Here is a 13,133-nt window from a genome sequence, read left to right on the forward strand (position 1 = left end):
TTTCCCTGTGCAGCATGAACAGCCTAAGGAAGGAGAGTTCCCTGATGGTCAGAGGGAGTGCAAAGGACAAGAGCCATAGGGCAGAAACACCAATTACAGTCATTATGGGTTTGGCTTCCAGAAGAAGCAGCAATGGTTCAAGCTCAGCCAGCCAGATGGTTCAAGCTCAGCCTAAGTATAAATGTGGCACAGCTTTGAGTCTGACCTGTAATATTCCAGAGCTCAAAAGGAGCTCCAATTCAAAAGCTACATATTCTTAGTCATTTAAGAAAAACAAAAAAGCTGGTATTTGCTTCTTTTTTATCTAATTAAAGAAAACAAGGAAGAGAGTGGAGAACACACACAGAGAAATGTAACTCAGAAATATCCCAGTTTCTCCTGTGTCCTGTAATAAATTAAATTTCTGTAGTTTTTTCTTCAGGAGAGCTGGGGGAGTGGGAGAATAAAGATTTGGTGCAGAGTTCTGGAACAGTAAGAAATACTCCCAGAGACCTTTGCTTTGCCAAAAGCACAACTAACTACCACAGCAGAAGTGTGAGAAAACATGTGACTAAGCACTAGTTACACTGGAGAAAGACATTTTGCATTAGCCAGAAAAAATACATCTGTTTAGATAAGTCTGTAATCTTAAGAACATGTGTATGCTCTTGCACAGGACACACAACAGCCAGGACCATGGCAAACACCCAGCTATCATTTTCAACCCCAGTTCAGTCTCATATCTTTATTTCTAAGGCAGAGCCACTGCAGCCAAAGAGCTTTCTCCAAAGCTCCTCAAAGCAGCTTTTCTTTCAAAGACTCCTAATAATATTTTTTTCCAAAAAATTAAGTGAAAAGCTAAATTTGCAAGCAAAACAAATTAAGATTTCAAAACCTCCTATCTTGAAAATGAGACAGTATCATGTAATCACTCAATTTCTGGGCTTTCTTGAGAGCAAGAGGCAGTATTTTTCCCTATTACCAACTGCTGACAGATGTTTTCCCCTCTGTTGTTAAACAAGCCTTGATAAAAATACACTCGTGTCTTTACAGAACTGGCTGTACCCTGAGTGGGTTCCCATTGGATCTGCTGTTGGGCTCTGAGGCTTTTTGTCTGCTCTGTAGCACAGTGTGTGTTTGGGCCCACAACAGTGACAGCTGACAACTGTTTGTGCTGTTTGCAAAAGCTTTACCATTCAACTTGAACCCAAAGCATTTGTCATGTTGCAGTGAAGGAGATTGAATCAGATGAGGCCACTGGCGTTGTCTGTGCCGGGCTCAAAGGATCCTGTGGAACAAAAGCTGGATTTATCTCTCTGGGAGCCTGGCAGGGAGCAGCAAGTGTATCTTTGGGAGTGCACGAGGGGCAATCTCGAGAGGAGGAGAAAATGAAAGCAAGAGAATATTTGCAGTGCAGTTAAACCAGAAGATTAAACTGTTCTTAAGTGACCAGCCAGGCAACAGCACCTTTTTCAGAGCTGTGACAGCAAAGTGAACCTCCATGTCCCTCTTTCAAATGCCACTAAGACAGAGGACTATCCCCCTATCCCTACATAACTCTATTTCCAGAATAATAACCTGATATCTGGTCACAGTCAGCAATCAACCTGCAAAAATTAATTCAAGGGGATGACAGTCCCCAAGTTGTAGGGACAATCCTCCAAATTATTCCATTAGGACTTCAAATTCCTTACAAGCCATAACAAAACATGTTGTGCCTCTTCTAGCCAATGTCAGAGACCACAGTAAAAAAAAACAACCAACAAACAACAAACCAACACAGCACTGAAAGTAGAAAAGTCACCATTTTACATGGTCACCAACAGAGTATTTCACAGTCTTTGTATCCCTTAGGATGACCAAGTCTTTCCACAGGATTTACAAAAGTTGAGCTCAGAAGAAAAATAATGAAGCCACATATGCAAGAGTCAAATTAGAGGCTTGCAGTGTTCCAACCCCCTCCACCTAAGGAGCTTTGCTGATTTATATCAGTCTAGAACGGCCTCAGCATGTTGTGCCTTGTGAAGAGGATGATTTACAAAGTCATATTGTGGTTCTGACCTGCTACAAATTGGGGTGAGGGGAAGGACTACAAACACAGCTATTCTTAAAAACTGTAGTGTGAGATACAACTCAAGAAACAAAGCACCCAAACCTGAGAATATTCTAATCTTTGCTTTACATCAGCAACAGAGAGGCCAGGAAACCAAATGCTTCGTTACCACAAGAGGACACTGATGGTGCTGCCTTGATATTCTCTGGCATTATTTTCAAGAGACAGCTCAAATCTCCCCAAGGTGAGGTCAGTGGGCTGCCCAAGGTCAGGGAAGGAGGTGCCTGCATTCCCTGTGGGCTGTGCTGGTATGGCCAGTTCCTTGGCATGACACAGCCCTGGCTTTGGCATCACTAAGCTGAAAGCTGCCTATGGTACATTAATGAATTGGAGTTCAGCCCTGCGTGAAGTGTTTCCACATTCCCTCCAACTGTGCTAAAGGAATTGCTTTTTTCCACTAATTAGAGAGCCAGTGGGACTCAGCATGGCCCTGTGAGAGGTGCAGAGAGCCCCAAGTTCTGCTCAGGCAGGAGAGTACAGGGTATTTGGATCCACTCAGAAGACAACACTCACCTTCCCCAAGCAGGATGGTAGTTATAAATGTTAGATACATTTACAACACCCTACAGGCACCACTATTTATTTACATTTCTAGTCCTCAATCCAGGGGATGCAGCAGCAACTGGAGCTGTGAAGGTGCAGGTCACTCATTCCTGTGCACACCTGCCCTGCCTGGCCATGTCTCACAGGACACATCTCCAGGGGCACTGAGGCACAACACAATTCCCAAAGCAACTCCTCTAAAGTGACTGGCAGAAAACAAGCACCTAAAAAGCTGCTATAAAGCCTCAATGCAGCACTCAGGGGTCTGGAGTCTCACTGCCCCTGCAGACTGTGCAGCTTCTGAACCCAGACCCACCAGGCTCAGCAACTCTTACACATTTATCCTGGAGAAAATTTTAAGATCTATCACAGCTGCTTCAAAAATGCCTTGTGTTTAATCTATCCTGAAAGGCCAGAAAGCACCAGCAACAAAAACACACATTATAACAAGGGCTTAAAACGAAGTTTCTCTGTTGCTTTGCACTGATGTTCTCTAAGTTAAAATGTTATGCTTTATCTGAATAGTAATTTCTTACAGCTGCATTTTAAAACACAGAAAACCAATAAGTGGTCAATAAAATTAGCACTGTCAATTTTTCCAGAATATACAGAACATTAAAACAAACCATTTTAAACCGTATTAGTTTTCATGGCTTGGTTGCCTGAACTGGCACTTGAACAGTAGATTTCAGTTCTGCTACAGTGGTAACCAATTTGTAAACCTCTTTCAACTTGGTAAAACTGTACAAAGATCTTAAATTAGTAGAGGGTTTTTATGCTCCGGAAAGTGAGTTTTTTCTACAAGGCAACAATGACCAGACCAGCAGGAAGAAAAATAAACTGCAAGCTGGATTTCTTGCAGATGTCACCAGTAAATTGGCATCAACACCCCAAAATGGAGCAGGTTCACTGGCATGAGCCACCTACAAACTCATGGCAGGTGTTTTATTTTCTGCTCCCCCCTCCCAAAAAGGAGAATTTACACCATTCCCTTCATGCTTTGAAAATCTTTCATACCCACACAGAGTCAATCTGAAAGGATCTCCTCTTAAACTCACAACACTGCAGACAAAAATACAGCTGAGACCTCATCATTTCAGAGCAGCTTTTAAAGAGTGAGAAGGGGGAATGTTCCTCTGTGATTTGTTCCCTGTTTCCCCAGTATTTACTCTTCACATCTCTTTTCATACTTTTTTCAGCCCTGAGAAAACAACTGAGACCTTGAAGAACAGCTGCTTTCTGCAAGTGTTTCAGAAACTGAGTTTCCACTGTCATGGAAACCCATCCAAATAATCAAATCTCATCTTTATCCAGTCAAAAGAAACCCAAGAATGGCTGTTCCTCTGCCTCATCAGACACATCTCTTTCTTTAAATTGTTTTCTTAATCACAATATAATGTTAATTCAGACATAATTTCTCTTTGTTTGCTAACTCTGATATGAAGGAAGGAAGGAGCAGCTTGGGGGAGCTTCATCAGAAGTCCTGAGCACTGCCCTCCTTCTGATCCCCAAACCTGCCCGACTCCAGCAGGCAATAAAAGCACACAGAGTACTTTGGACTAATCTTGCCATCATGTTTTTCTGCTTTTTGCACCAAAAATCTGATCCAAATTCCACAGATACAAGCACAAGTCTTCTAATAATTTAGTTCTCACAACCTTTGCATTAATCTCACTCTTTAAAATGCATGGAAATGTCACGTTGCCTTTAAATTTTTATTGGCATTTTAGGTGAATATTTCATGCTGATTTTAAAGAACATGTTACTTTTTCACAATGTTTCTGTTGTTAATACAAAAAGGCAATTCTACACTCCCAGTACAATGAAAAGGAATTTTTTGCCAGACTATACACACTGGCTACTGCACAGAAATAAGACATCAAGGGTGAGGTTTTTTCAGAGCTACTGAAGTGATTACAGAGCCCTCAAAGCTCATATTTAAATAATAACAACAGCCTGTCTGACTCTTCTTAGCAATTTTGAAACTTCATTGCTCTATAAAAGATTTTCCCAGTTAGGAGTAGTAAGTTGAGAGTAATAAATTGATAAAATACTATCTCTGATGTACAATGGAAAGAATCCTCATAGCAGAATTGATTGGAGCAGCTAAAATTGACCAAAACTCTACAAAGAATAAAATTTAAAACCAACTGCCTCATTTCTGCATGAGCTCTAACACTCAACCACCTGACTTCCATTTCTACTTACCATTTTCCACCTTTTTTATATTAAAAAAAGTCTTTTAAAGCTGCTAGAGATGCACCAGAGTGGTGGCTCATCCTGACTGGGGGAAGTTGGGTCCATCAGCAGCTGAGACAGAGAGGGCAAGGCAGGCACAAGTTCTTTCCTTGATGTTAAAACAATTTGTGCAGCCAGTGTTGGTTGTTTGCACACAAACAGCTCTGGATATTGAAAAACACCCACCTGTTCAAATATTTCATTTAAAATAATCCTTCCTATTGAGGTAGATGGTTCTAAGTATTTGTATTTTTCAGCAGCCAGGTGAGACAGAGAACAGACACTCTAAAAAGAATAAATTTACACTAAAAAAAACCCAAAATAGCAAAGCTGTAACAGCAGATTAGCACAATTAGAAACTAAATCTGATTTTTAAATTGCCTTGCAAATACATTGCCCCTTGACAAAAGGTTTGAATCAGGATGTAGAGATTCCAGACTTTAGTGGTTCCTGTGCTGATTCTTACCAGAGTGAGGAAATATGGAATCAGAATTAAAATCTTCACCTGCTGTAGAGGCATCAAATGGTTCAAACAGCAAATGACAAGCACAGGGGTGGAATAAGCACAGAAAACAATGTTGGGGGGGTTTCAGAAAGTAAAAAATGTGGTTAAAATAAAAGAGCTGTGCTACAATCACCATTACCAACGTGCCCATTAGAATTAAATTAACAAGGACATCAGATATCAAGATAAACAACAGACTATGCTGTAAAATCCTAAGAAATTACTGTCATTTGCCCATAATTAAACCAACAAAAGCAAATTCTGTTTATCATCCATAATGTCCAATATTATCTTAGTGGTTTATGTGTTGTTTTTTAACTAAAATTGATTAAAGAAAACAAAAAAAAATTACAATTTCACATTTGCCTTTGATTTGGTACTGCTTGTGCTGGACATCAATTACATCAGTGATAAAATCCAGACAGCAATTTAATCTCAAGACTAGACTCAGTCTTACACAAGTAATTCTAATTTTAAATTATTTCTACTGAAATTATTTTCCATTAGCTCTTTCCTCTTTTCCCTGAAGATGTGAATTACAATATTTACCAAGTTCTTTGAGGTTTCCTTTCAGTGTTCTCTGCCCAAGTGAGCACAGCCTTAGGATCAAACCCATTTCAGCACACACAGTTTGCAGCACATCCAGATATTTCAGGGTGATTTGAAATTCTGCACATCCTCCTCATGCAGGGAGGGATATTGAGTGAAATGAAGCCTGCCCTGGGTTTGGGGCCACCCCAGCACCCACCCCAAAGGCTGCTCAGAGCAGGCAGGTGGCAATAATGACAATAAGCTGAGGTGACAAAGGAGGGCACGTCAGTGGCTGACTGTCCCTTGGAAGAAGATGGGCTGATACCACTCTATCATTCCATGTTATATCCATCTCTTCTCTCCCTCATTTCCTCAAAAGGCTGCCACGATAATGCCATTTTTTAACACAAGTGCACTTGTGATAAATATTCAGTAGGTGCAGCCACAGCACAGATCAGTGTCTGGCCACAGCTCACAGACTGCACACCCAGAGCTGCTGGGAGTCCCAAACAGCAGGTCCCAGGGGAGCAGGGGGCACCAACACCTCTGGGGAAGAGAGGGGCAACTCCAGAGCTGCTGGTGGGATCTGGTTTAGCAACAAAAACATCAGCTGTGTACAGAGCCTGTTAGCAGAACTTATGATGAGAAGATAAGGAAAAAAGAGCAAGAAGAAAATAAAGAATATACTACATAATAAACATTTATAATAAAGTATCTTTGCATCTTGCATCTCTGTATATACACAAAAATATTTTTATAAATATGTATATAAATATGTATATAAATATGTAACATGTCTATGTATATATGTATATAGTCTTACATAAATATATCTTATTAATATGTTCTACATAATTTATTTATTACTATAAATGTTTTATCTGTATCTAGATGTGTAAATATATTCCTCCCTCTTGAGAAACAAGTAGAGACACTGCAGTTAAACCCCTCAAGGGGTAACAGCAAATCACCTTTGCCATCAAGCCTAAGTCAGTGCTGAGTTATCAGCAGGAAGTAAAAGCAAAATAAACCCAAATTTTGAAACCCTGGAAGTTCTCCCAGAACAGGTTTGTCCCTTCTCCCCTCTCTCTCTGCTTACCATCCTACAAGTAGTGAAAGAACTCAGCTTCCAACTGGTTTGCAAGTACATAATTCTTGAAGTCAGTTTTATTTCATTAGGATTTAATAATCAAACCACCCACATGTATTTTTGGACAAATGAAAACAAAATTAAACCATGGCTTTAACCAACCAGGAAAACAGTCAAACTACACAATTTAAAAAAAAAATAATTTTTTGCAGCCACTCTTGCTTTTGCTGAGGCTGCAGCAACTGTGACTCCAGGTACAGGAGAGAGACACGAGCTGTTCTCAGCCCCAGGAGGACAAAGGGGAGTTGAGCAGATCTGAAACCCTTCAGACAGCAACTACACACAGATATAATCAAGTTTTGCTTCCATAAAATAAATGGAGGTCAAGAGAATCACGACTGAGGGATTTTGACTCGCCTTTCATCCTGGACTTCAAAAACTTGCTTTTAACTCCAGACAGCCACTGGAAATGGCTGGTTTTCAAGCCAAGGCATTTATCTAAAATGTTTTGACCACCATTAGAGCAGACAGCTGCTGGAGTCATTAATCTGACACACTGGGAGCTTCACCACCCATTTCATACCTCTTCCCCTTCCTTCAGAAGGAAGGGCCTTGGGCACTTGATCCCTCCACTGTTTCATCCTCCAGGAACACTTTTACAGCTTGTGCTAATTGGCAATGCAAAGACATGCCACAAAGAGCAAATTCAATTTGTGAAATGGAATACATGCAAAAGCTTTTTATTTACTGCTCCATGACCCTTCCCTTGGAATGACAAAAACAGGCAAGGAACAAGAGGGGGACCCTGAAAACCACTCCTGCCTTGCACAAATGTCAATGTCAAATGCCCCCCATGCTCCAAGTGCTTTCTGCTGGGCTGAGAGCAGAGGCTTGGGGGGCATTGCAGGGAGGATCACTCATTGTACTCTCCCTCATAGTACAGAGCTGTACAGAAAGCACAGTGGAAGAGAGCATGTCTTCCTAACCCTTGGGACAAATGGAGCCACCTCCTGCAGCAGCACACACCAGGATAGGAATTCCAGTACCTGCAGCTCTACATTATTAGTGAGTCATTGCAAAGACTAGAAATAGAAACCTTTTTAAGTGCTTGTACACCATTACCCAGTATTGTCACAGAACACTGACAGCTCAACACTGCTCATCCCCCAGGCAGAAAAAAACTTTTTCAAAATAACACAAATAATTTCTTGCATAGTACATAATGATTTTGTTTCATCAGTGTGTGCACTCCCTCTATTGCCTTTCAATTGATTGTTCAAAATGTATTTTGGGGGGAATAAAGACATTAAATGTTTATCTTCCTAAACAATATACAGTCCAGAAGCTGCTGTGCCAACTGCAGGAAGGCCATGAGTGTGAGAACACCTGGGAGCACCTGGGGCAGGGAAGCAGCCAGTGAAGGTACCTGACCAAAACAGGCCTCACAATGCAAGAAGCACTTTGATTAATGGATTTAATTGTATTTATAAAGATTTCTGCTGTCTCTCTGATCAAAGCAGTGTGCCCATAAAACTGAGAAGCATCCCGGAAGGAAGCCTAAGCCACACCCACACCCGTCCCTGCAGCACAGTCTCAGTGGTCTCATCCCACACACTGAACTCCCAGAGTGCCAGTGAGGCAGCACATGGAAGATCCAGAGGTGGCTGGAGATTTCCACACAGAGAGGAAAGAGGCAGCAGCTGGGGGGACCTGCTGTACCTCTCTGCCTTTATGATCACCAGAGCCACAGAGTAAATCATGGTAGGAAAGGAGCTCAGCTGTTCTGCTGGTCAGAGCACAGATGTGTCAGGCACAGCTCTCTCTGACTGCAGGCAATTAAGATTTGAAGGCAGTGTCACTATTTAAAAAGACTGAGAAATTAAGAGAGCCCATAAATGCCATGTTTGCTTCAGCTCAAGCATAACGTTGATTTCTCTGCTTACAAACCAATGCTTGAATCAATTCATCTTTTTAAAAATTGATAAATACTCATTTCTAGTAGTCATCAACTTTCTGTTCAAGAAATAAATAGAAATAGGAGCTCTTATAAATAGGGCCTTCCTGATTAACATCAAAACCATCCTGAAAACTGCACTTTCTGTATAAGGCACAACTGCACAATTCCTGTGCAGCTAATTCTGTAGTTTCTCTCTAGGTAGGTGATAATTGTGCAGCTGTTACTGGTTTAAGTCATTTCATCACTGTCCTACATCTTTTCCCATAGAACCCAAGAAGAGACAGCATTAGGTTTTCTCTCCAGAACTACAAGGAGCAGATGGGGAAATACCCAGTGGAGATGCTTTTTAAGCAGGTAAAAAACATGCTGCCATCCATGTGCTCAAGAACTGGAACAGGACTGCAGGACTGCTACAACCTCCAACCTGTGCTGAGCCACAAAACCCAAATCCCAATAAAGCTCAACTGCTTTTAAAAGTGAGTGGTGAATCAGTGCATTGTAGATCAAAATAAACCCAGGGGATCATCATCTTTTGCTTTTCTTAAAACACGAAAAATGCCTTTGGATTCAAAATACTCATCTTAATAACCAACATTTTCAAGACTCCTGAAGTATGTAGAAAACATTTAAAATTAACTGCCCTTTTTCTTTATAATGATGTTGTTTGCTTTAAAAAGTTCTCTCCCCCTTACTTTCCAAAATGAATTTTCAGAGTGAGCTAAGAGGTGGTGAGTCAAATTGTCTGTTTTACTGATATGTGTACATGTGCATGTATATAAATATACATATAAATACATATTTTTAAATCTTATTTGCTTCTTCTCTCCAAACCTTATGGCAGAGTTGGGGAAAAATGTAAAGTGAAAGCCTTTGTCAGGAAAAAAAAAAAGAGTAGGAAAGGATGAAGATATTCCAAAACAAGTTGAAATGAAGTTTTGGAAAGAACTTGAAAAGCATTTTCAGGCCAGTAGTTTGATAAGAAAAAACTTCTTCAACCTCAAATGAAACAAATGATCTAAGTGCCCTTTGGAATCTAACCTATGGGCCAGATGAAGGTCAGTGACAGGGCACAGAGGGAGGCCAAGTGACAACTGTCAGGTTCCAGTTTCACTGCAGGGTTGGAGATGGGATGGAGAAGAGATGCTGGGGCGTGGGAAGGCAAAAGGATGTCCCTGGAGGTGGAACAGTTCCTGCTGGAAAACCAAGATGGCATAACCAGCCAAGGGAAAACATGGAGTGCCAAATGCACCTCACTGATACATTTTCAGATAGAACCTATGGAAATATAAACTAATATAAACTCTAATTTGTAATTAGATGTTAGATAATAAAAATTACCTTGACTAATTGCTGACTAATTGCTGCACATTGCAACCCATTTTAGGAGGCCTAACGTAATTAAAGCTGCTGCAGTGAGTTTAAGGATTTTCTGTTCTGTGTAATAAACCAGCCTGGATGAAGTTCTTCTGTGAAACACAAATATTTTGCTTCCAAGCAGCCAGATGTCCCAGAGATCCACACTATCTTATTACTTTATTCATAAAGTTATGGAGCTTAAAACACACCTTTGCATAGATGTGTTAATGTGAATATCAGAGTTTACACAATTCCAGACAACCAGACTCTTCCCACTCGGTCGAGCACTCCCAATGAATGGGACTGAACCAGTTTTGGGATTAAATCTGCCAAATTTAAACACCTCAATAATTTCAGATTACAACAGCAGCAGTTGCTGGAGGAGAGGTTTGCAGGCCATTATCCCCAGCACATGGGAATTACATATTTAAGTCCTTGTCACAGTCTGCATTATCTTGTCATTGTTAATCCACAACCAACTTCAACGTCGTGTTTAACAACTGGAACAGTCTCGGAATACTGGTTAGGAACTGACAATGAACAAAGGCTCTTCTCACAGCTGCCCCAAACCAATCTCCAGGATTTATTGCCAAAATTAAAACTTAGCCCCTTGAGCTGTGCATGCTTCCATGTAAGCATATTATGGTGGGAAGCACACACACAGACAGGCTTACAAAGCCAAGTATTATCTAGTTATGCACAGGGCACGTGCTCTTCAAATGTGCACTTTGATATTGTATATTTATTTACATCATCCCCTCACAAACAGTTCTAACTCGCTGATCCCCACAGCACCCTGTGAAAAAGAAGGAGGTGCCACTGACTCTACTGAACCAGAACATTTAATGAGTTGCCCCAGGTCACAGAGGAAATCTGCGGAGGGGATGCAGGGAATGGCTCCTGGGATCTCTGAAATCCCACCTCAATATCCTGCCCACAGTGCCACCCGTCCTCAGCCACACTTAATACGGCTGAATTACTGATGGCAACAAACAGCACGATCTGACTTTCAGATGAGCTGATTTGTACAATGAGTCAATCCATAACTTTTGTCTCCTGCAGTCACTTAGATCGATGGGCTGTGTGCCCAGCACGTTGTAATAACCCTGAAAAGCTTTTGGCTCAGCCTGCAAACACATTAGCATTAACTTAAAGCTGCTGCTTTGTTTACTATGCGAGATATCTGCTAGTGCTCTATGCCCAAATGACACCAATGAAAGAGACCCAAACACAGAGCTCACAGGAGACCAGAAGACTAAAGCTCCTCATGTCCCAAAATTTAGTGCATTTTAGCTGGTCTTTACTTCTCCAAAGCATTATGGTCTGACAATCACCTTCTTGTTTTCCAGTCATGGACGTGTCATGATTTACCTTCAGAACCTTCCCCAAAAAGTGATGCAGAAAGCATTAGGAACTGGCTCCCCTCCCACTGCTTCTGAAATGGATTAACATGGCTGCAGTCTGGGATGCACACGACCACAAATTACAGTGAAGCCACCCTTGATTTGAGCTGTCAGAGAGCACAACAAGAAAATCACCAAGAATTCTGCTCTTTGGGCTCCTCAAACCCATTCATTATGGAGTCCACAGGGCCAGGTAGGTACAGGAGTAAATCACTCTGGGGGAGAGGACACCACTCAGTAACAAGAGGCTTTTCTTATTTCCTTAGAGGTACAAATGTAGCAGGGACAGGAGGGGGCTAATTACCCTCAGAACACCCAAGCAGCATTGGAAGTGATAATTTATTGACCATATCAGTGTAGTTTAGTGCTCAGAGTGAAAAGAGAAGTCAAGGATTGTATCCAGGCAGCTGAAATGCCCACAGCCTGCCAGGGTAGGCAGATTGGGGCAAGCCAAGAAAGCAGTCTGGCAAAACCATAGGCAAGGTTTATAATAAAACCATACTTGGCTTTACTGGGGTTTAGTGGAATAAGAGAAAGGTGAGAGATTGTTTTTATTTTTAAACCTTGAAACAGAAGTTCAGGATGGTTACCAAACACCCTGCCAGCATCCAGAGTCACTAATTACCCAGATGGGCAGCTCAGGAGCTGATCCAAAACCCTTTTCCCAGGTCTGCAGAGTGCTTTTTATCAACTGCAGCAGCCTGCAGATCAAACCCTGGAATCCCAGTGCTGACCTGACTGGGACTGGTTTAGCCTTTAACTTAAGCAATGGTCACCACTGAGTGCCAACCCTTGGTGGCTCTGCCCTTCTGAAAGGACAGACATGTGGAAATAAGTGATATAAAATGCAAAACCAACATGGCATAGAAACAGAATGGTAAAAGAGCTTATTAAAATATGTTTTCTTGTTTTTCTGTACTAACCAACTCCTTCGCTTTGTGTTAGCAAAAAAAACAGGAGGTTTGTGAGTGAAAAGTGCAACAGATTCACAGACAGATTTTCCAGCAGCTACACCATCCTACTCTCCAGTAACACCTCCACAAAGATCAAGCACATTTTGCAGAAAAATGGGAGAAGCAAATGGCAACAGGAGGATTTCACAGACACGACCCCATCCATGTTAAGTCACTCATAGCAGCTCAGGCATGTTCTAAGAATGGATTTTCTCTCTTCAAAACTCTACCACGAATCAAAATACAGCAAAAGAACTGAGACTAAAATTGAAAAGATGAATTTATATCTCTATCATCTCCTTTTTTCCCTCACCTGTACAAAAAGATAGGAAGCTAGGAGGAAAAGCAAAGGCTAAAACCAGTTTGTATTTCAAGCAGCTGACACACCCAAGGGCCTCATGCAAGGCTCCATCCTGGTGTCCTGCAGAGTCAGAATCCATGCAGTGCTGCCAGTGGAGCCCCGAG

The 13,133-nt window shown here is 41.4% G+C and overlaps 1 protein-coding gene across 3 annotated transcripts in view; it reads right to left on the reverse strand.

Annotated features, from left to right (window-relative positions):
* ANK2 (ankyrin 2) overlaps positions 1–13,133 on the reverse strand; it is a 271,916-nt gene that overhangs the window by 234,045 nt on the left and 24,738 nt on the right. The gene's annotated exons all lie outside the window — the stretch shown is intronic.

This window comes from Pithys albifrons, chromosome 5 (genome assembly GCF_047495875.1).
Source record: "Pithys albifrons albifrons isolate INPA30051 chromosome 5, PitAlb_v1, whole genome shotgun sequence".
Taxonomy (NCBI): Eukaryota; Metazoa; Chordata; class Aves; order Passeriformes; family Thamnophilidae; genus Pithys; species Pithys albifrons.